The sequence below is a fragment of the Notothenia coriiceps genome, unplaced genomic scaffold (assembly GCF_000735185.1).
Source record: "Notothenia coriiceps isolate Sejong01 unplaced genomic scaffold, NC01 NC01_scaffold00023523, whole genome shotgun sequence".
In the NCBI taxonomy this organism is placed as follows: Eukaryota; Metazoa; Chordata; class Actinopteri; order Perciformes; family Nototheniidae; genus Notothenia; species Notothenia coriiceps.
Genome location: NW_011356224.1, coordinates 94,678 through 117,353, shown reverse-complemented (window position 1 = coordinate 117,353; position 22,676 = coordinate 94,678). Strand labels below are relative to the sequence as shown.

Sequence of the window (22,676 nt, the reverse complement as noted above, 5' to 3'; positions counted from 1 at the left end):
GGCCATGAGTGCTCAGTGCCCAGGGGCCCCTGGAGGTACTAATCCGGCCTTGCTGTGAGAATGGATCTGCAGAGAGCATTTCGCCGCGATCCCAACTCGTCCATCACCAACGTTCAGGGAGCTCTATGCAAGTCAATGGGACGCCCTGCCCGTTGAAAACTGACTCTCAAGGGGTAACCTGTGCGTAATAGGGTGACGGGGAGGGGCCCTGACCGACCGTCAACATGTTACGGGTTGGGAATGAGAACGTGTTGTTCAAGCCCACATCAGACATCCAAAATATCCCTTTAATTATTGAGAAAAGTTCATTGGGAACTATACTTGACTTGTATACAAATAAAAAGGCCATATAATGTAATTATACATTAATTTCTGAGGGGATGCTTCTTACTGTTAGACTATCTCAAAATAATACATTTCAAACAATAAATGGCCAATTGAATCAGAAACACTTCCTATCCCCAAGATGCAAAAGAGCTTTCCAAGAATCATGCTTCCTTGTCTTTTGAGCTGAAAAAAACTAATNTCAGACCATGGCTTTGGAGTCCGCTGGGCTTGGTGCATTCTACGCAGGCCCTAACTGCTCCAATACACCTTCTCAGCTGCTTACTTATTGATCGTTACTCTGCCGTGTGAATTGATTTCACCAGGCTGAGAACGACCTTCAGCTCTGGAAACCACAGGCAGTCCTGCGCGCTGCGCCCTAACGCTAGTTGCATAATCACATGAGCTGGTCCGTCGCGTGCCTGGAAGATACCAAAAGAGGTTTTGAATGTGCACTTCTACTAAGACCACCTCTCTCAATCTTCTTGGGGAAGTACGCTTAACCTGAAGAGTAGTAAAGAGTATACGATTATAAGCATCGTTTTCAGTTCATAGAAGAATTGTTGCGTAGTGGAAATGTCAGAATACACCCATTACCAGTCTCCACTAGATGTAAAACAGCAGCAGAAGCTAGTATTAGATATCTATTGGCATGTAGTATTCAATAATCGAGATACTCAAAGTACAGCTATGACCAGTACATTATTAGCAGATAGTAATTGAGAACAGATATATATCAAACAACACTAAATAAATACTCTAATAATAACATGGCACTATATAAAGAATATTAATCGTGTACGTGATTAAGTGTCTGTATAACAGATAGTAATCTCAAACAGCAATCTATACATACATAATAATATGCATATTTATTTATTGCGAGTGCTTTTCTTAGATAGCATCAACAGACACTCTACAGAGTAAAAATGTTAATCTATTTAGAGCATGCGTACAAAGTTGCACACGAAGTACGCTGTAAGTATTTATGTAGATATCATTTAAATACATACAGCGTGTTGCTTTTGCCTAATTTCCTTTTTGCACACTGCAGGACGTGTTGAAATTAACTTAATTTATGATCTTGTATATTTTGCGACGCACGACCTATAATAAGAGATGAATTACTGCAGAATAAATAAATAAGCAAGATTATATGTAAAACATGACTATTAAAATGGATTGACAGTGTGATCCCTGGTCTCGCAGAGGAAGTCAAAGCCTGCTGTTACCTGGATTTTAATCGAGTCCATGTGTTGATGCAACAAGCCCCGCGCTCAAGCAGCAGAGTACCTCATACTCGGCCCTACGCGAAACATAATGGACACCTCTTTCATTTCTTATTTTTTTTGGATAACTCTCTGTCCTCTCTGTTTCTGTATAATCTTCGTTCCTTTTCTGATCATTTCAAGCCACAATTATATCATTATGCAGTTCTGTCACAGGGAGCTTTACGGAGCAAGAAAGAGATGCAATACCGACTGAGAAAGTGGAGATGGACAAACAAATGCCCTTAATATTTTTTCTTGCGCAATATTTCCACTTCTCCCTCTACTCCCAGAAGCTGGGTAATGTAGAATACACTCTTAAACTATTGTGAGGGCATAATTTATGATCTTTGACATAAAAACCTAGATATTTAACTTTGCTAGTTGACGTTATGACCAACCCTGGGCTCTGTTATCTCCTGTACGCCGAATCGTGCTAATCAGTCATCTCGCATTACCTCTTCTGTCCGATTTCTCTCAGGTCACAAATGCGCTTTATGATGAGAACGACTGGCCTTCGAGGCCATTAACGACGGTCAGACACAAGTGAATCATGGAAGACACCAAGCTGTTTAGACTATTCTCCCCAATATGAGTTGATTAACATCATCTGTAACCCCCTCCCTATCAGAAGAAGAGACACTAGGCAGAATTCGATGCTGGCAACCCAGACGACCCGTCAGCAAGTCAGAACCTTTAGCTGCTGTGCTTGTGATGTGCAAATTCTCGGCCGAATACTTGTAATAAACCACCAGTGTTTGACGCAACTCTCCTCGTTCTCTCTAATCACTCCCGTCACTGTCCATTGCTACGCCAGAAGATTTCCTTACACTATAAAAAAGTACAAGGGCTATTTTTGCCTTCATATCTTCTTTCATCTATTTCACAAGATTCAAATTGTAAAAACTTCCCAGTCACTTCACATAGACAGCGTTTTCATACTGTGCCTGTTGCTTCTTCCAAATCAGATAGTGTATACAACATGGCAAAACAGAAAGTACCGTGGAAGGTCGGCACATTTGAATAAATGATCAACTTTCAAACATATAGTGTACTAAACTGGCAGGAAACAGACGTACGTACCGAGGCATTTGCACTCAAACATGGTCCCGTAACTGGAATAATCAGAGCGGCTTGCCCAAACTGGCCGAAATAACATGAATGAAAAATATCAAATGATAACGCTTTTAATTTCCTAAGTCTAGAAGGAGTGAGAATACTTGAGAAGTTCTGTCTATTCAAACAAGCCATGATTTAATTTCCTCTTTTTCTTCCTTTTTTTGAGTTTAATTGTTTTACCTGTTATAGAAACATGTTTAAAGTAATATAATACCATATATACTGTCTGTCTTAGTAATTCTTTATATACTACACTATACATTCCTAAAATGAAAATATCGATAATCACACGAAGAAAAAAACCAATTAAATCAATGACAATGCAACAGGTTTTTCGGCTGTTTAAGCCTAATACATTATACTCATACCTGAGCATTAAAGTATAGTACATTATAATAATTAACTATGGTTAGAGTGCTAACATAAAGATGGTATTAAGAAAGGCTACATCGTGTAGAAAATGTTAACATTTCTGATTAAAAATAATTGATTGTGGTAGAAATTTAATCATTAAAAGGAACCAAAGATTATAATCAAAAAAAAGAAAAATCAACAATCAAGAGATCAAACATTAAACAAATATATCAAAAGGTTTTGAAGAAAGTAAGTTAGGAGAGTTAGTTTAAAAGTTGGGCAGTATTAAACAGTTACACAGAGGGGAGTCTATTTAAAGTTCACTGTATGATGGAACACTGACTTTTGAGCAGCTGGTACTGTTTTAATTAGTATAAATTAGGAATAGGTACCTTTTTAAATGAAGTTTCAGGGTAGAAATGTACCTAATAAAGATTTTATGTGTAAACTTTGACTTCTTCTTTCTCCAGGTTTTACAACAGCTCAACTCGACAATCCTCCCGCAGTACAAGCAGGAAGCCCCAAGACGCCCCCCCACATCCATCCTCCACTACTGCAAGCCTTCAAGACCCACCTGGGACTGGGTCATCCTCATCCTCACCTTCTACACGGCCATCATGGTGCCCTACAACGTGTCCTTCAGACAAGCAGAACAACATCGTGTGCTGGTGCTGGACAGCGTGGTGGACGTCATCTTTCTGGTGGACATCGTCCTCAACTTCCACACCACCTTCGTGGGGCCGGCGGCGAGGTCATCTCCGACCCCAAGCTCATCCGCATGAACCCGAGAAGACCTGGTTCGTCATCGACCTGCTGTCCTGCCTGCCGTACGACATCATCAACGCCTTCGAGAACGTGGATGAGGTATGGTTGGGGTTTATTCAATCTGCTTCATGGGCTCTGATTGGCTGGAAGAAAGGTTGGCATGGAAAGGCAAATTTATTTATATGGCAGATTTTAGCTCAAGACATTTGAAAGTGCTTTATAAAACAAGCATTAAGTTAAAGTGCAATAGAGACGCATTAAAGAACAACATGTAGGTACATTTAAAAGCAGTAACTAAAAAGCCTAAAGAATAGAGATGGAAACTAGCTAAAATGTTAGCTGCCTTTAGTGGTGGAGACGCGAGGTTATGCAACAGCGATGCCGTTCCTTTCTAGCGTGTTTGCCAGTATCATTAAAGTGTGTTTGCAACAGAGCTGATTTCTTTGCAATATTCCAAAAATATTTGTTGTTGAGGAAACCCGTGTGATGCCTACTGAAGTTGGTCTACAAAATGTATGCACCACTCTATTACCTTCACTTATAACATATACCTCAGAAAAATGTAATTTCTGTTATGCACCAGAGCCATCAGTATACAGTACATTGCTAGTTGCCAGTGGTAGTCCTAACTAAATACATTTAGAATTGCTACTTAAAAACTTGGCTGTAGTTTTCTAAAGAAAGGAAATCCACCCGAAAGATGTTAAAACTGGGAGAACAAGAAGGCTTAGACATGTACATACCAAATTCAAATGCAATGGCTCACGATCAGATGTTTTTACATCGTGTTGCCAAGTATAAATATGCTCTCTGAGACAGGAATACATTTATCTTCTCACCGTGTGTTTGGAAGAAAAAGTGAACAGGCTTTAGATTTAGTTTGTTGTCAACCCTGTGTCCCTTCCTCAGAAACAATAGAGCATTTCTGTTAGGAGAGATGGAGAAGTGACTTATAGACTGGGATGTTTTGGGGAGGGATGTGACAAACACAGACTCTGGGGGGGGTAGGTTTGGTGTTGAGTCCACTGCCTGACAACTTGAAAGGATTGACAGATTGACACTCAGTACAGACATTCAGGTTTGTCAGACGCTGTATCCTAATGACTTTGGGAATCCCTGAACTTTCACCTTGGGTCCCCAGCAGGACAAATATTGTGGTGTTTTTTGAGTAAAATGCCACATTTGATGGCAGCAATGTGAGCTGTAGTTAGTGCTAATTAGCAACCTGTAGCATGCTATCACACTTACATGGTCAGCATAGAAGAGCTTTCTTGCTAAACATCAGCTATGTTTATTTTCATTGTGAGCATCATAAAGCTCCAAGTGTGGCTGTTTATCGTGTGTGAGGCACAACAGCAGGTTCCAGTTTGAGTTAATAAGCTCATTAAGTTGACTGATTAATAATTGATGGCGCTCTGTTTTTGTTCTGGCCGAGATAATGGATGGCAGTTTGCCTGTGAAAGTGGGAAAGTAATTGGAAAATGTCTAACTTTCCACAAGTCTTCTTCAGCAGGCTGTGGTGTGATAGCTTGAAATTCATTATTGAAATATTTTAAAAGTCAATATACTCATTCCAAAGACATGCTGATGTATTTAAATCTGTTAGCATGTAGAATTAAATTAGAATCAGGTGTGATTTGGTTACGATTTTCCATTGTGGCTAAAGAGAGTTTCATCCGGCGTTGAAGATGATTTCCTGGTCTTGGTTTTCATTTATTGATACTTATTTTTCCTGACCGGCTTTCACAGAAACATTGATCTCGTGCAATTTTAATTAGTTAAATTAAATTATGAACGTGTTAGATCCTTAACCTGTTATTTTTGTTGATGTCCTTTGAGGGATCGCTCCTGCTATTTAACGCCCATTTACACAGATCACATATCGAGGAGTTGTATCAATATGGCCTGGAGTCCATTAGAGGGGATTTTCCACTTCATTTCCCTCTGAATTAATTAGACCACAGCTTGTGTGGAATCTACTGAATGCAAAATGAAAAATAACAAATGTTGTACACATGCATTTCTCACTTTTTTTTATGGTAGAACATTAAATGTATTCACGAGCGGGTGTGTATTTGTTGTGAACACATGCTGTGGGTGTGTGTTTGTGTGTCTGCCTGTGGGGGCTTAATTACATGAGTTTTTAAACGCCAGTTCTACTAATAATAATATTAATACCAGTGTTTAAGCTACCAGCAGCTCAATTTAACAGCACCTTTTATTTTAGTATGCCAAAACATTACTTCACACCTCCTTCAGCAATTTATATTTGTACTGAATAACATTAGACCTAAAACTTTTAATAGTTGTCAGCAGCTCTTAAACCACCTTCTTTTTTCACAACAGGATATGTATGTGAGTGAAGTAACCCCTATAAGCATTTTACATGAAAATACATGTTGTATTACTCAAGTTAATGCATCAAACAGACGACAACTGGCATACTCTTGCCGGTTCAAACTAAAATTAGTAATGTTTTGGACTTTGGCTGTCTTTTGGACTAAATAATAAATGTAAAGACTTCTCATCAGGCCCTGGGGGAAATGTTCTGTAATGGACATGTGTCACTATAAAATGTCATAAACTCAACAATGAATCGTCAAAGTAACCTATAGCCATGTCAAAGTTACACTTTCAAACATCTCTGTTTCATTCTCCACTTTTGGTGAGGACATGCATGTTTTTTTGTTTTGTTCATTCTCATGGGATACTGATATAGGGGCCCTTTCATGCTTTTTGGGGTTTTCTCTATACTGTGTGTGTTGTATAGGTTTTTGTGCATGTGACTCGTCTGCAAAGGATAACATCCCTGTGTTACCCCCAGAGGGAGTTTTCCCCCCCCCCCGCCCCCTGCCTGAGACGCCTCCGTTGGACTCCTTTGTTTACTGAAGTAAAAAAGGGACATCACTATGTAACTCTCGTGCTTCTATTGGCTAGCGCTCCAATACATTGTACGTGATAGGCTAAAGGGCGGGACATTTATAAGCGGTTGACCAATCACTACAGAGCTGGTCAGCTAACCAATCAGAGCAGACTGGGCTCTGGTTTCAGACAGAAGGTGAAAAGAGGTGCTGCAGCACAGGCAGTCTGAGCACTTATGTCTCAGTGTGTGTCTGTGTGCTCTCCTGCACACACTGAGTGCTGTATCGAGTTGTGGATCCTCCAGTAAGTGTCTTTAACTGCGTCTCTGTTCAGGTGTCTCTCAGCCTTGAAACTCTCCCGATGGCTGATGGATCTGATGAGCTACCGCTGGGCGGAGATTTTCTCTCGCTGTGTTTTCAAACCACTGACTGTCACAAGGGGTAGAGACAGACTGAAAAGAAATCAATGGCACGTACATTTCCAGCCACTAAAGAACACAGTCAGAGTCACTGTTCCTCTCTTTGCTAAATTGCCGTTTGTGTTGCTGCTTTTCCGTATCAGCAGACTGGAGGAATAGATGGATGCTGACTGAGGGCAGTGTGGGCGGCTTAAGATGTAGAGTGAGAGAAAATGGCAGAGACTATTATAGGCTCGTTGCAGACTTAATTCCCCATGTTGCTTCCTTGATAGCTGAAGCATGCAGGAAGTATTTTTAGGTGTGTCTTTTTTCAAGATGCTTTCAAGCCATGCTAAACTAAAAGTTTTAAAAGTTTTCTTCATCAAATCCTCAAAATAAAGCAATTCTTTAACATTAGTGCTTTATATGTTGCGTTTACATTTTTGTCAAAAGTTAAATAATGAGTATAATATGTCCTCTTCGAACAAAATGGGCAGGGTTTTCACGGGTTTAATCACATCATCTCAGTAGGTGTGTATTTAATCGGTTGGTATTAGACTCTAGAGGTATTGTGATATTGCAACTTTTTGGGGCTGTTCCAACTCAAAGAGGAGAACAGCCCCTGTTGGGCGTTTATGTAATGCGTTTGGCTCTGAAGCATGTGGGTAAAATGTTATTATTACCAATACAAAAGACAGAAACAGAGCTTTCTTTTAAGGTGTTAGAATTGAATACAGCAACACCTACACACAGACACTTACAGGTCAGCCGAAGTAGTAGTCGAGCTCTGGCTGTAAAAACATGATGTAAGATCTGCAAGTGGAGTTGTGCTGGTTCTCCGTCACGTTGCAGCAGCGGAGAAGGGTGTGAAAAGAGGGCCCCCACAGCTCCTGAAGCCACCTGCTGACACAGAGGGTGCCGGCAGGCGAAGAAAGGTCTAATCCAGGCTGACCTTTCTGCATGGCGTGCAGGCTGAGAGAGCCGGGAGGAAGCTGTGCACGGTGCAGTCAGGGGGCGAGAGGCATTTACCCTGCATGTAAACACGCAGAGAGGGAGGGCGAAGACGAAGGAGAAGAAGAATGTAAAAGCCATCTTGAATGCTCAAATTAGAAGGGTGTAAAAATCAAGGGAAGATTTAGTGGAAGGAAAGAAGACAAAGTTGCAGAGGTATGAAAAGAACGATGGACTTCTGCACTTTCTTCTATGCCTAAAAGTGTTATAACTATAGCTTTGTGTTCCTGTGAAATCAATATCGATATTCTCAAAATGTCCCCCACATTATTATATAAATCATGTTAAATGAGAATTATACTTTTCCAGACTTCCAGCAGCTCTCAGATCCTCGTGCAGTGTGTTACCTTGGCTCAGAGCATAATGCCTAAAAGGCTGACTCACCAAATGTTATTTAGTCCTGCACGTTTGAAGACGGAGAGATGAAATGACACACAAATGCTGCGTTCATGTCATGTTGTTCACTGAGTGGCAAAAAGCCATTTACTCAGCCTGCTGCTTGCTGTTAGAAGTGGGAGATGTGAGTTACTGACGGCCATTATAACTACTTACTGGCAGAATAAACTGCAGAGTCATTGTTGAAGTTCTTCGTTCCAACTTTGCTTTTCCTGTGGGGACAAGCTCCACTAAAGGGGGACATGAAGTGAGAGGATTAGAAAGAACTAGTCAAAATATAAAGATGGTTTACGGTGTGAAAGAGACTCAGAGATACTACAGTCTGATGGTTATTGTTTCTCTCTACTAATCCCCACAGTGTATCTTTAATGTCTTCAATGTGTCAACGTTAAGAACAAAAGCTTACAATTGCATTTTGTGATGCCAAAAATCCTCAAAGTCTGACGTTCATCCTGGCGTTGAATCGTGATGGGATTAGCACCTGTACTTTTTGGCTTCTCCTGCTTGGGGAATGTACTTCTTGTTGGGTGACGATTGAAACTCAATTGAAGCATGGCGCTCTTTCGTCTAAAAGAGGAGACGTTTTTACATTTGTAATGCTCATCGGATTGAGCCCTGAACACACGTTAAGCCCCCGGGGCTGTCGGGACCATGCAACAGTGCCTTTTTCTGCTTAGAAAATAATGAGAGAAAGAGCTGCCGCTGTGAAAAGAGCTTCCCCGCGGACGCGTAATCTCTGTCTATTCTCCGTCTCACTTCACCGGCCGCTGTCGGGATAAACAGGTGCTTATTAGCCATGATTTTACATGCATCGCTCGCTCTTGACTCCTGCTCTTTTCATCTGTGTCCCTCTTTCCTGTGGCTTCTTAATTTAGAGGCATTTACATATGAGCTGGGATCGGTCCGAGTCCCATGGGAGGCCTTTGGAGCTGTGGCTGCAGAGAGGCATGGCTGGGGGCGGGGGGGGATAGTGGCATCAGAGAGAACCTGCAGGAAGAGTGAGAGCTGGAGGTGCAGCCAACACCTCATGCGTCACCATAAACATATCAAGATTTAAGATGTTTTATTGGCAACGCTAAAGTGACAGAGAATATTTCCTTGCAATTGTGATAAATCACCATATATAGAGGGGCCCTATATGCTCATTTTCAGGTTCATATTGTATTTAGTGTCTGTACTGTGACAGGTCTCCATGCTTTAATGGGTTAGTGCTGCAGCACCTCTTTTCACCCTCTGCTCTGATTGGTCAGCTCGCCGGCTTCGTTGTGATTGGTCAACTGCTTAGAAGCGCGAGTGTCCAGTGGAGGCTGGTCAAGAATATTTCTTAAGGAGGAGCTCAGATTCCGATCCATCTTTAGAGACATGCTCTGTGACACATCTAAACGTGAAGCCTCTTCCACTTTGTGAGGCTGACTCACACTTGTTTCATGGTCTGACTCACACTTGTTTCATCGTCTGAGTCTGAGTTTATTTAGCTACATTCTGGTAGAATGGTTGAGGATATGTAAATTGGCTGTTTTCTAAACCCTTTGATACAGGCAATCTCCGAGTAACCTAATTATCCTTGATTAGTAATCCCTCTGTGATTAACTTCCTCCTAATCAGTCACATTGAAACCATTTGACCCGATAACCTCCTTGGAAAGACTCCAATCCACAATCTACTTCATGAGAATCCAAGGAGCAGTTCAGATCGCTGCCAATAGCGATGAAATACTGAAGTAAATGTTCTTTGCAGACCCGACTGTTACTTATTCCAGTGTAAAGCTATTCTGTGAGCTTTTCAAAGGAATTCTGAAACTAATTAAATGGTAAATGGACTGTACTTATATAGCGCTTTATCCAGTCTTTAAGACCCCTCAAAGCGCTTTACATACTACACTACATGTCATTCACCCATTCACACCCATTCATACAGAGCAGTGTACCTTACTCTAGGACCTAACATTCACACACATTCACACACCGTTGGCCATGCCATCGGGAGCAACTCAGGGTTAAGTATCTTGCCCAAGGATACATCGACATGTTGACTGCATGGGCTGGGATCGAACCCACAACCTTCTGGTTGAAAGACGACCACACTCCCTCACAGCCACAGTCGCCCTATAATTAAATGAGAGTTTATGCTGCTCTGATATCTCCTTTTTTATCTAAAAATGTTTTTCTTGAATATCAAATAAACAAGTTCAGATAGTTGGAAAACTGAAATGTTTTAAAAACGGCAGCATTGTTCTCTTTATATGCTGATACTGACTGTTTCATTTATTTGTATGCTTTAAAATCCTTATGGGTGCTTTATTATTTGAATGCTCCCTAAATACCCTTTTAATCCAAGAGATATTAGAGTTTTACTTTGGAGTACAGGGAAATGTATTTTTTACAAACCCTGGGAACATGTTTCAGCTTTTAGCGTAAATGAATAGAGAATCAGGAAACTCTTGACTGAAGTACATGAATACAAGTCCTCCTATCATGAAAACTGAACACTTTCAGATGTAATAGTCAAATCATGTCTCGTGCGGAGCAGAAGAGCGAATCATAGCTCTGTTAGTGGGCTTAGATCGGGGTCACAAGTTGAAAAAAGGCGAAATATGCCGTTCTGATCAAGAGTTTAAGGCAGAAAGAGAACACCAGGATGGGTGTGAAGAGCGAGGAGTTTAAAAAAGGCTGTAGAGAGCAACTCGCCACAAATGACACACCATCATATCCTATATTATTAGATAACCTGCTGGCTTGTTTGTGTACATTTTTCTCTCCATGCTCCAAAATGAGAGTAATTATTTTTTTAAATGTTTGTAGATATTTATCTTCAGGTTGTCCAGCCCCGGCTGCTCGGCTTTGTTGACGGTGCTTAAACGGTTTGTGCAGAGCGTGCCGACGCCTCGGGCTCTGGGCTTGAAAACAATCACTCTTGTTTATGTTAAGCCTTTTCCTCTGCTTGCTGTGTTTGGGGAAGTGTGTGTTGTGACCCCAGGGGGGTCGCCAGACCCCGAGTGGGGGTCGCGAGATGATTACAAAAAAAAATGAAAATTTAAAAAAAGAAAATGTATAAAAAAAAATTGATTATTTTTTTTAATAATTTAAAAAAAAGCTTATTATTAATAATAACTTTTGCATAGACATTTTTAGGGGCGGACTAGTCATCTGTATAATTTCCCCGCAACAAGGCCAGTGCAGCGAGTGCGGAAAACAGGGGTTCGCCAGTCTCTGGCGCTGTTATTTTGGGGGTCGCGGGCTGAAAAGTTTGGGAACCCCTGTGTTAGAGAACAGGATATAAAGAACCAGGGTCAGCTACACTAGGGCAGGACATAATTAACCAACAATACTCTTGGGGTGAGGGATTGTGTGGCGAGGCCCTGTGGTGTAATGCATTCAAATGAAAGCCTGGCGAAAACTGGATTACTGAGAAGGTTATTTTAGTTTTTTTATTAAAGAACTGTGACCAAGATATGTACGAAGTAAGACATTTACAGAATAATTAAAGTGCCTGACATTCTCCGGAGGAATTATGAAACGTACAAATAAGTGTAAATAAATTGGTCCTTCACCTGACTTGATTTAATACATTAAGTTCAAGGCTTTTTATTGTCCTGTGTGCATAGCTACAGTTATGACAATGAAAATCTTAGGTCACAGGCTCTTCCAACAGTGCAACACAATAAAACAGATACAATAGTACAAGTAAATAAATAAGAATACATAAATATAGAATAATAGAAACAGAATATGATAGAAACTGTGCAGATAAGTATACATTATATTGAGTTTTATTTTAATATGAACATAAAACCCCTCCGTTTTAAATGTGTTAACTAAACCTCAACATTTTGAAGTTTTAAAGAATGGGTGGATATTTTGTCACTTATAACAATTTATCATGATGGAAGACAAAAATATAAGATGAGTTAAGAATTAAAGTCATCACATCTATAGTTTATTTCACAGTTAAAGATACTTGTCCTCAGTATTGTTTCCAGAAACAAACATTACCCTAAACCAGGGGTGTCAAACTCAAGGCCCGGGGGCCAAATCCGGCCCGCAAATTCATTTTATGTGGCCCGCAAGAGCTTACAAAGATTATAATACGTTTATTATACGGTTACATGCCACTTTACAGAAGCAGGTTGCCCATAAACTACATGTCCCGCAATGCATCTCATTTTGTGACATGCGCTGAAGAGACTTGCAATTATTTGCCCTAGACTTCTGCTTTCAGACGTAGTTAATTACGAAGTTATTACCCTATCCAATAATAATCCAATTCAGAGGCAATAATGTAATATAATACATTATTTTATATATATTTATATATGTATATTTATATAGTTACAACCAGCCCTTTGAGTGCAACCATAATGCTAATGTGGCCCGCAATGAAATTGAGTTTGACACCCATGCCCTAAACAGTCAAAGTGTAAGCTATGGTTGCTGAATTTCGTTTCATGTGATCTTACTTTATTCGACAGCAGCATGCTTTGCTTTATTAAAAGATTAAAGGATTCTGCGCTCATGATTATTGGTTTTGTTCACCAAATGTATACACATACAACAAAACCCTAACCCTGCTCATAAATGAAAATAAAACCTAGTACACTGCACTGTAATGTGGGGTTATTAGAGGCCATACATTGCACTTTGAGTCGTGATTTTATTGGAGGCGTACAATGGACTGGCAGCTTTAGACCTCAGAATTAAAAGGATAGATACTTTAGTGAAACAAATACTGTAGCACAATCTCCAAAAGGTAAACAAAGGATAGTTTTCAAATGTGTGGTGTAGTTGTTAGTTTGATGTACAATTGAGTTAGTCTTGGCACCACTTGGGTAAAGTAAAGTACAGTATCTTAGACATTATAGATTTCAAGAAACAATAGCCACAGAAAAGTATAGCAACACTCAATGTTGTCTTTAATTAAAGATTTCTCTTATCAAGTATCTTTTCCTCTCTGCTTTGAGTTTCACTTTACTGGCCAACAAAATGTCACAATCTGTGATCTGTATCTAATGTTTAAGCTGATGGTTTTAATGGGCTAACTTCCTGGTTTTGGAAGAAAACTATTGAGTAAGAAAATAACAGTTTGTCTTCTGAGTTTTCTGGTTTCCCCTTGAGCTTAGAGCTGCATAACAATTGACAAAAATGTCATTTAGAAGTAATTTTGATGGATGTTGAAGTGTGGCTCGGAATGCAAAAGAGCCACAGCAAATACATTAGTATTATGAGAAAAACCTGCTTCAGTGAAGTGGATGATTTAAGTTGAGCTTTTGTTATAGAGCATCTTAACACCCTTCTCACTAACTCTGTGTGTAGGTGTTTTTGCAGAAAGACTCCTTTGTGTATTTTTTAAACACGAATATAAAGCTATTTTAAGCATTATTTATTTGTGGGCAGACTGTAAACATCTGATCACGCTGTTGTTGTATTCCTTTACACTATGATTTACTTTCCTCGCTTATACAACCTTTTGACTCTCTACAATCTACTGAAACTGCTGCTGCCTACAGCTTTTAAAACCCATATAGTATTGCATGTGTAAGAGGTGTTTTAAAAAAATGCTATACAGTGATAAAGTCTCCGAATGACATAAAGATGGTATTATTTGATATAATGCTAGGCAGCATGTGTTAGAAATCAATGAGCAATTGCCTACAAAAGGATACATCTGCCAATGATATATTGTTATAACTATATTTTTCCAGATTTTGAATGGAAAGCAAAGCAACATTAGAAGGGTGGGGCTCTGCATAACCATTGTTTTCAATTTACTTTTTACATTAGAAATCAAACTTTTTCCAATTTCTCGTTTTGTTTATTAATTGTTTGTCCTCTTTTCTCACTCTTTCTTTCCTCGCTACACCTCTCTTTTTCCCCTTATCATAACACCATACCTCCCTACCTGTCTCCATCTTACTTTCCTCCTCCTCCTCCTCCTCCTCCTCCTCAGGGCATCAGCAGTCTGTTCAGCTCTCTGAAGGTGGTCCGCCTGCTGCGTCTGGGCCGTGTTGCTCGGAAACTGGACCACTACCTGGAGTACGGAGCTGCTGTTCTGGTGCTGCTGGTGTGTGTGTTCGGACTGGTGGCTCACTGGCTCGCCTGCATCTGGTAAACTATTTTTAGGTTATGAGTTTTTAATCACTGAAGGGAAATGTTTATAATTTCCTCACAGTTTAGAGCTGGTAAAAACTCCTGATAGCTGCTGGGAATGTACCCATCTACTGCAGCCCTCCCCACCTGTACTGAAATCACATCTGCTGCTGTTTTGCTGACTACAAGCTTTGTTTAATATCCTCCATACAGTATCAGGTGATTAGCTAATCATTTGTGCCCTATAGCAAACCATTTCTGCTCCCCAAAACACAAAATCCCTTCTCAATTATTCCTTAATTAACTCCAAATCAATAACACTAAACACAACAGCAATATTTTTCTTGCCATTACTTACCAATTACTCTTGGGCTGTTACAATACGATGCTCGTAAAGTTATAGGAGCATCGCAGCAGATCCATTTACAACATCCACAAGAAAAATATTTAAGACAAGAAAGACGGTAGATCTTACGGGTCTTAAGGTGGATAGTTATGCTTGCTCTGTTTTCATACCTGAACACACTAACATTTAGATGTTATCCTCAACAGGTACAGCATCGGAGACTACGAGGTCATCGACGAGGCCACCAACACCATCAAGATGGACAGCTGGCTGTACCAGCTGGCTCTCAGCATAGGATCGCCTTACCGCTACAACGCCAGTGGTTCTGGCCAATGGGAGGGCGGCCCGGGCAAAGACTCTCTGTACATCACCTCTCTGTACTTCACCATGACCAGCCTGACCACCATCGGGTTCGGAAACATCGCCCCCACCACGGACGGGGAGAAGATCTTCTCCGTGGCCATGATGATGGTGGGATGTAAGTACGAGATACAGCTGATTTGAGCTTTTGCCATGCAGTGACTGCTGTTTTATTATTTTTTTGGTGCATTTCAGAGTGAAATGACTGGTGGATTTTGCTTTAGTGCCTTGCAATGTGTGCATACTGAAAGGTAATCCACTTAGGGAGCTGCTTTTAGGGTCTTATATATTCATAATAATGATATGCTGTGTGAACGTTGTTTTGGTCTTTCATATGCTAGTACTTTAAGTTGAATATAAATGATCCAAAGCAGATGTTTTCTCATGATCTGGTGTGTTTTTTTACCCTTCATGTTACTCCAATAACAGGTCAAATTATCATTTGAACACACTGAATAGGGTGTGCAGATTTCCAAGTGATGTCAAGAGCACATTCAAGCTCCTGAGAGGATGAACACTTGGCGCAATAAGATAATTGGTTACAGTGTTTCAAAATGATGCCGCAGTGCATGCGTTGCGACTTTGGGCGTATAGAGCTTGCTTTTGTCTTGCCTTTAAAGGAAAAGCACAGGCGTTACTAATAACTTTTAATACAGACATCTGCGTGCAAAAACATGTTCTTGCACAATCTTAACGTGCCAACAGCACATGTGCGAAATATGTGGGTGTAAACAAACAGCCGGTATAGTAAAAGCAAAAACATGTAGTGTAAATGCACAAGCAATGTTCTGTAGTATATCAGTGCACTAAGAATAGAACAGTTGAATCATTTCCCGTGACAGCTTTTTCCTGCTGAACAACACCACCACTACTACTCCTGCTGTCTAATATAAACTGCAGCTTAAAGTCAGTTTTTCTTCATTAGCTCCCCTAAAAAATCCTATTCCCATTAGGACACTTTGAAGTGTGACACCTGCTGATGTACCACAGCTGCGTACAGTTTGTTGTTTGTGTAAATGTGTGTTTTTAAAGGATAATTACTATAGCTTATCTTACTGACCACCCACACAACTGTTTAATATAAACAGCTGCTTAAAGGCAGCTTGGATCTTTATAATCCCCTAAAAAATGAAATTCCCATCAGGACCCTTTAGAGTGAGAGAGAGAACTCTTTTTATTATTGATTACCCTTTATGGAAATATTGCAGTGTGTTCAATGGAGAAAGTGAACATGAGAATTGTTGTGAATTTGTTTTCACTTTGTTCGGAGGCTGCACAGATCTGCACAGCAGGCGACATCGTACTGGTGTTGAAAGCAGCATAAAACTGTACAACAGAAGAGAGCATGTGACACATAATTAATGGCACACTGTGCTTCCTGTGGTTTATGTGAGGAATCATCTGAACAAATGAGGTAGCGGCAGGATATTTATGGATGAGTGTAGGTGGAGAAATGTATATATAAATATATATTGGCCATAAAAGATAAGGCTTTTACTCGTCTTACAAGAAATGTCTGTCTGAATAAGTATCTGAACTGAAAATTCTTTAATAGTTTAGATTTGAAGAGAAATACAGTTCATCCCATCTTTCAGCCCGTTGAACAATTGATCAAATTACCTTTGGTGACATTGGGATTTGTGTCCTGACCCAGATCTGAAATTATTTGTATCTCCCCACCTCTTGCAATAATTCAAACCTTTTTAGAACTATATTATATTTTTAGAACTATATTATATTTAGACACGGTATTGAAAACATTTATATTTTTCTATGTACTATTTTCTGTCCTTCCTTCCATGGTTTGTTTGTTCCTTCCTTCCTTCCTTTCTTCCTTCCTTAGTCCCTTCCTCTTCTTATGTACTGGTGATGCAACATGTGCTTGATCAAATGGGAATATGGATAAATGCTATAAACAACTTCAAGAAGGACACACTATATTTTCCAGGTTAAACATTACAAAAGAGAACAACAATCTAGCAGTCTAATATGTTTGGTGCATATTTTTAAGCAGTGTGCAGATTTTTGTTATTTACATGTGAGTGAGAATTGCTTATTCTGTGAGACTGCATGCTTTTGCAAAACATTTAAATTACCAATTTTAATTGGTTGTTTGGTGTTCTTGTAATAATAATAATAATAATAATAATAATAATAATAATAATAATTAGGACTGTCAGCCGATTCAAATATTTAATTAATTTTTGATCTGTTCTAAATTTACCTTAGAGGAATATTTTTCAAGTTTTGAATACTCTTATCAACATATATGAGTGGACAAATATGCTTTATGCAAATGTTTGTTTATCACTGGAACAATGACATATTCTCCTGAATATTCTCAACACAACAACCTGGAACCTCTCTCTCTCTCTCTTACGCTCTCTCCCAACCCTGTCTACTTCTTTGCACTGAGCCAGTTGCTCAAACAGACAAGCCTGTTTAAAGTTGTCGGAAAAATGCCGCTCCTCTGTCTTCATCTTCAGTCAAAGCATGAGACTGAAGTTTCCACTGTGGGTCAAAATAATGCGCTGTGATGTGCAGTCGACACGTTGGATGCGATCCTAATCTAACGTAGCCCCTCATCCTCCACGATGTTAAACTGTAGCCACCCATTTAGCTATCGCTGTTGTTGTCCAGGCTCAAAGACGCTAATTGTAATGGTGGAGCTGGTGTTGATGCTATCAGTGCTTCTTAATGTTTGATTGTTAAGGTTATGGAGATGTTTAGCATCTTCCAATGGGTGAAGAGTGCAATTTGTTTTAACAGTATTCTTGCAAGATTATTCCCCAAGTGTTTTGGGAGATTTGTTTTTGCTAAAGTGGCACATTTCTTACAGAAGCCTTTTGTGCAGGTCTCTGTCTGTGCTGCTGTCTCTGCTGGCCGGGTGGAGCTTGTGTAACAATGTCTATATCCTGGAGGAAAGTTACTTTCAGGAAATCAATTATTAAAACTGTGTGCTGTCTGCAAAACTGAAAGTACAGATTCTTACATCGCCTGCTTTTGCCTACCAAGTGGTCCCCTGGAGGCAGAGAGGAAAAACAAAGAGAACAGTTCTTCAGTATTAGGTTAAACGAATAAACACAGCAATGTATTTTCTTTTAAATAACATAACATGTTCTTTACAGTGGACAATAGTGCTTTTTGTAGTTCCCTCAATAATTATATATTTTAGTTAAAATATCTTTTAATGTGCTAATATTTGGTCAGATCTCTGTAATTGTAGTATATATAGTAGGCTAGCTGTTTTTTCTTCCTCTACTTACTTTTCAGTATGTAAGACACACCTGAACCTGGCATATTTGACATGTCTTGCATCTTGCTGGTATTTGACCTAGTAACAGATTTGTCAGTCTCATTTCCTCCTTGAATCTTCCTGCCTTCAGGCCAAAGTGGCTGTACATAATTCAACATATTATTTATGCTTGAACAGTCTTGAGGCTTTATCTCACCATGCACATAAGTCGGACATATGTGAGTCAGCTATATGGAACATTTTCAGATTAGTTTTTTTCAGCTCAAAAGACAAGGAAGCATGATTCTTGGAAAGCTCTTTTGCATCTTGGGGATAGGAAGTGTTTCTGATTCAATTGGCCATTTATTGTTTGAAATGTATTATTTTGAGATAGTCTAACAGTAAGAAGCATCCCCTCAGAAATTAATGTATAATTACTAGGGCCGGGACTTTAACGCGTTAATTAAGATTAATTAATTACACAAAAATTAACGCGTTAAAAAAATTAACGCATTTTAATCGCACTTATTTTTGCACCGCGGAACGTTTCTCACTGGATGAGTTTCAGGGGTACCGATTATACTGGAGCACCAACTAACGTTCATTACTTCAGACAACAACAAACCACAGTGAACAATAGTCAAACGTGAACGAAGAAGCTGATGAGACCGCTTTGGTTGGCCCCGTGGATGGGACATTTTGTTTTAAAAAACGGACGGAGGGAAGAGTCGATAAGAGCACAGTTGTTTGCAAATTATGCAAAAAGGAATTCGCATATCACCGCAGCACATCAAGCCTCAAGTATCACCTCAATGCAAAACATATAGNTAAAGCTCAATTAATAACAAAGAAGACCTTTGACCGGCACTTTTCAAATTTTTTCCGGATGATTCGAACTTTAACGGACATGTTGACCGGCGAAAAAAAATCTATTTTTTTTCGCCGGTCAACATGTCCGTTAAAGTTCGAATCATCCGGAAAAAATTTGAAAAGTGCCGGTCAAAGGTCTTCTTTGTTATTAATTGAGCTTTAAAACAAATATATAACGACTCTATATAATAATATAAGAATAATACACGGAGGACGGAGCCTCTCTTTTCCTCCCCCTCTTCTGAGAGCCCAGCAGCTGATCTCAGAGCACGGTCCCCTCTCCTGCAGGAGGGCGTGGTCAGCTGCAGCTCATTTGCATTAAAGCTACGTCACAGAATCAGCCCTTGCAAAAACAGGGCTGGAAAAGAGCAAATAGAGCGAAATGAGGCATGGCTAAAATGCATGATCTGTTTGGTATTTTGAAAAAAAAACTGCACAGACATGTTTTATATAAAGGTATGGCCCTACAATATATTTTTCAAATATATTCATGATAGGTCCACTTTAAGATGGAGATTGGAGTCGCCACAACATCAACTAGAATTCAACTAAAAATGTACTAGATCTTTTTTGGTTTAAAAACTAAAATATGGTTCATGAGTGCAAAAAAAAACAGATGTTCAGAAAAGGTGATGAAAATCACCAAATGAAATACAGCTGCAATTCATTTTGGAATTATATTTCGTCCTTGCCACTTTGGAATGTGATCACCAAAACGATTCTATAGTCGTTTGACACAAGCAAACAACTGTGGTGTTTATATAATTAAAACTATATTTACACATAAAATATTAAGTTACTTGTGTATTCATTACAGGTTTAGATACAAAGAGGCACAACAGCTGGTGAAGTGTGCCTCATGTTAAGTACTTTCGTGGGGAGGAGACATATTAAAATGCCAGTACCATATTGGTTGAGTGAGGAATGCATTTTTAACATTGTTGCATGTTTTACCCTCATTTAACATGAATGATTATATCACAGGATGAAGTCACAAACTATTTGTCTAGAAGATACTTCATCATCAAATTCAATTAGCATTACCCCAAGCCTGTGAGCTTGTTACCACACTTGCCTCGCTGCATTATGCATGATAATGAACTGTTTTGAATAAATTAAATGAGAAAGCATGATGCCGTGCTCTTATGCCGAAATTATGAGGGAAATTATTAGAGAGAATGAGAAAATAAGCAAAAAATGAAACAGATGGAGAAAAGTAACTTTAGCATATCTTAATTGTTTAGGAGTCTGTATATTCCTCTTAAATGAAATAAAAAAACATAAGTGGCTGAATACAAAACACAACAATCCAAAGAAAAGGTGATGTTTTGTCCGACCAATAGTTGAAAAGCATGATATAAAGAAACTAAATATTTCGTATTTAAGAAGTAGGTCTTTGCAAATATTTAGCAGTTTGAACAATAAATTGGTTATTAATTGCGACAATTATTTTTCAGTTTTGTCGATTAATGGACTCATTGTTTTAACTTCGAATCATTATTACAACAAGAAAAATAAACGAACATGTTAACATCAATTTGTTATTAAAGAGCCTCCACGCGGTTGCAGTGCTCAGATTCCAAATGTGGCTTTCTGCTGGAGGTATGAACAGCAATCTTCCAAAAATGTTTCCTCAAAATAGTTTTTTGATGATAGTGGTTGAGAAAGCTCGTAGTTGGGAATAGATTTGATGGCAGAAAAAAAACGTATCATATGACTCACATAAAGCTTTTCATGTCCTGTTAGCATCTGCATACTTGTTTCTCTTTACTTGGTCACTCATCTCGACATAAAGGACATTGCTGTTGGCCTTTTGGCAGGGGTCTTTTTGTTTCTTCCTGCTGGGTCAAAGTGCTCCAGATAGGGCCATGAATCATTTCAGTTCAGTTCAATGTCATTGAATGAAAAAAATACAGAAACGCTTTCCAATACAAGTCAATGCTTCAGCCTTGGCAACACCCCTCTGGACAGCTTACGACCCAACAAACAGTGAATTAAGTAAAACTTTACATGTTAAAGTTTAAGTAAAAACTATGTTGATTTAACCTTCTAAATACTTTTCACATACAAATATTAAGATCTGGATCTAATAGATTCTCCAAGTTTTTGTATTGCAACATCGTCCGCTTATTCTACCAATGAATAATCAGTAAAGTGTATAATCCGCAACCCTGTGGGCTGAGTGCTGATGAATCTCACCGCCTGTAGTTAAAAGCATCTCCTAAAGCAGGTGGTGTGCAACTTGATAGGGCTCTAACAACCCTCACTTGGTAACAATGTAGTAAATAGATGATGGCTTGTATGAGTATTATGTTTGGTAATAATATTGCTGTCCTCCTGCGATGAGAGGACTTGTCTCTGAAGGCTTTAATAGCTCACTACAGTACATACTTGACATTGTCGTACAATTTGACTTAGCTGGTTAAATGTTTTACAGATGAAGTGTCATGTGAGGCGATCAAGCCTTTGGGCACTGATTAGTGTATATCATTTTTGTTTGCATCCAAACTCCTTAGCTTGCCTACCACTATGTCAATGTTACAGATAGGAATTGGCTGTGGTTTGGAAGTGGCGAAGTTAGGGTTAGTGTTAAATAAATGTTAGGATTTAAAATAACTACAAAGGTGTCATTACTCAAATATGACATTTTATCGAGAAACGGTTCATTCTGGTTTCACACTGTACATTAACAGCGTTGTCCTTGGTGAAAGAATGGTGTTTTTGGACGCATCCCATTGCACCCAACCTCCACCCTATGGACTACTTCCTTTTTTTTTACTTCCTGGTTCCCATGTTTTTAAATCAGATTTCATTGTGCTTCTCCCCTTCAATTATCCTAAACACTTTGTTCAATTTTTTGTTGATTGACTAAATTGCATTTAAAAAAATACATGAACATGTGTCTCTTCACTTGCTGCTGTAAGAAAAATCCCCATTCAGGATCAATAAAGTGTGGAGGACACTTCTGTGCAGGAATGCAGTGGGAGTCACCAACTCATGAAGGAGACAAGTGACGAGCAGGAGGTTTCGATGTCAAACACTGATAGTTTATTTAGGAGTATCGGCCGGAGGATTCACGTCACAAGTCACAGCCGCCAGAGGTTCTGACTGCACGGTTGGGTTGCTACATCAATTCTGGATCGCCTCGTTCTCGATAGACCTTTTAACTAGCCTACAGAGTTAATCAACATATTGGGGGAGATAACGTAAACATCTAGGAACACTGGAGATACCCCCAACATCTGGAGACACTGAATCACTTGTCTGACCCTTAGGCTCAAAGCCA

At 39.4% G+C, this 22,676-nt stretch overlaps 1 pseudogene; it reads left to right on the top strand.

Moving 5' to 3' along the window:
- Window positions 1-1,272: 1,272 nt before the first annotated feature.
- Window positions 1,273-15,429, top strand: LOC104954559 (potassium voltage-gated channel subfamily H member 5-like; annotated as a pseudogene).
- Window positions 15,430-22,676: the final 7,247 nt, after the last annotated feature.